This window comes from Parasteatoda tepidariorum, chromosome 8 (assembly GCF_982258835.1).
Source record: "Parasteatoda tepidariorum strain Cologne lab strain chromosome 8, Ptep-v5.0, whole genome shotgun sequence".
NCBI classification, from domain to species: Eukaryota; Metazoa; Arthropoda; class Arachnida; order Araneae; family Theridiidae; genus Parasteatoda; species Parasteatoda tepidariorum.
Genome location: NC_141762.1, coordinates 93,441,622 through 93,444,372, shown reverse-complemented (window position 1 = coordinate 93,444,372; position 2,751 = coordinate 93,441,622).

Here is a 2,751-nt window from a genome sequence, read left to right as displayed (position 1 = left end):
TACCTCTATTTTTTTTATTTATGGTAGAAAAAGAATGGTTGGTAGATTGTTAGATGGAGCACCCTCTGGTTCCCTTGCTACATGCACTGACAACGGATGGATTAATGGACCGAAATAACTAGATTGGCTTCATCATTTCGTCGAGAATACCCGTCCAACTCCTGAGAAAAAGTAATCTTAATATTAGATAATCATGAATCTTACAAATATATTGAGGCCCTTGAATATGCTAGAAAAAATAATGTAATTTTTATATCGCTGCCTCCTCATACAACTCATCGCATACAACCTCTGGACCGTTCAAAACTTAGTTTGAACAAGAAGTTTCTACTTTTCAACGAAGCCATGTAGATGGAATAATTACTCAGTACGACGTAGCTTCACTTCTTTGAAAAGCATATTTAAAAGCAGATAGTGCACAAAATGCTGTTCAAGGATTTAAATCCTCAGGAATATGGCCTTTTCCCAAAACACTTAGTATGGTGTTTATCAAAAATTATATGATGAGATGCCTAATGTTGTTTTCCACGAAGGACTCCCGTCTGATTTGAATCAATATTCAGGTGCATTAATTGTGATTGATGATCTCATGAGTTAATTGGGAATTGACGAAATTATTTACAAAATTTTCCCACCATAAATCTCGCAGCATTATTTTTGTGGTTCAAAACTTTTTTCATAAAGGAAAGGAAATGAGTGAAATATCCTTAAATGCTCATTATCTTGTATTATTTAAGAATCGAAGAGATCAACCGCAAATTACACATTTAGGACGTCAATTGTACCCTCGAAAAGTTAAATTTTTTCAAGAATGTTATGCAGATGCCACATCAAAACCGTATGGCTATTTACTCATTGATTTAAAGTGTGATACCGAATAATCTATACGCATGTGTACTGGTATGCTTCCTGGAGATACTTATGTGTACCAACCTCGATAACTTCATTTCAACTGTGAATTTCAAGGAAATTAGATGTCAGCTTTAGTCATTGATTTTGAAGGTTTTCAACTTTCATCAGGGACCTACATTGTCAAAGAACTTGCTTTTCATGCCGTGAAAGGTAATCCCATTACCGGAGTGTGTACATTCCAACCACCGTTCCCGTTCGAAGAACTTCCAACACAGCAGAAAATACAATATTCTTGGATAGTTAGAAATATTCATCGAATAGATTGGAACCAAGGAGAATTACCCTACATTAAATTTCATACTATATTGACTTTTTTGTGTGATATGTATTCACATATCTATGAGATAGGACTCGAGAAACGGAAATTTTTAGAAATTCTAACCGGCAGAGTGTGTTACAGTTTGGAAGATTTTGGCTGTCCTAAAGTAGAAGAATTGATACCAACTTTATCTTCGTGCAATATACATTCACCAGATTTTAAACATTGTGCTCTCGTTAAGGCGAAAGCGTTTGGACGATTTCTACAAGACCTATAAATAGGACAAGCACTCGGAATTCAAATCATTTGAAGGTAAGATGTCCGTATGTAATGAGCGAACATTAGAGCTCATGAAATTGAACACTAAAACTAAACATTGCAAGCCTCTTTTCAAAAAAAGTGAAATAAAAACTTTGTGTGAGTGTGTAATGAATGTATTGCGTGGTAATATACCAATAACGAAATCTCAGAAAAATAAATTAGCTCCTCATAAAGAAAGTTTAAGAAAACTTTCTAAGAAGAAATTGCCATTGTATAAGAAGAAGAAAAATTCTTGTACAGGAAGGAGGAGGATTTTTATTACCTGTAGCTATATCTGTCATTAGTTATATCTGTCAAGTAGCGGAACACTTATCACAATTGGATCAACAAATGGAAAATATTCTACAGAAAAAGGACTTAGCAGATGACGAGAAAGCAGCTCTGTATTAACAAATATTGTAGAAGTATACGCACTTTTCAGTTTCGAGACCGAATAAACCAGAATCTCAAACCGACGAACAGGAAATTCCGAACATAGATGATCCTCTAGTAGAGTCTGCAGAAGAGATCTCTTCAAATATCAAAAAAGAAACTGAAGACTTGGAGGGAAACATTTTAACTGTTGTTCCAGTTCGATTTCAAGAAAAAGCTAAAGATATGTATCAATTCTTAAAAAATAATGAATCTCTCCTTTGGAACGCTAAAGGTGAAATTATTCATGAAGCCGTTCCTGGAAATAATATAGTAAATCTTATAAATGACTTTTTGCGAAATAGAAAATCAGCTCCAGTGGGGAGAAATATATTTTAAAAAACATTAAACGATGTTCAATTACCAGCACATTTATATGTAAATAAAAAATGGTATAGTAAAAATAAAATTTTTAAGAAACCTATGATGTGTGCCCGCAGAAGTGCTTGGGTGAAACTTTGCCCAATTTATCTGTTTCTAAAATTAATCATCTCGTTGAACATTACATTACAACTTGTGAAATATAATGTGCTTATGCGCATCGTATTTTTTGTAAAATAACTTACTTATACAGTTTGAAGATGGCAACGAGAGGAGTTTTTGTGGTTACCATGGTGATGGTTTAGATAGAATGTAAATAGTTTTTGAGTAAGTGATTTGTTTTTTTGGTACGGCGATGCTGCAATTTTGTTTAGTTAATAAATCTTCCTTTTATATTAATAGTAATAGTCGTGTTTTTTCAATTATTTGATTCGAAGTCCTTTGAGTTTTACTTGAGGTCAGTAAGTACTTTTCGACACCACTCAAGGACAACCAGTTAATACCCGCTCCCGAGTTTTAGATTATGA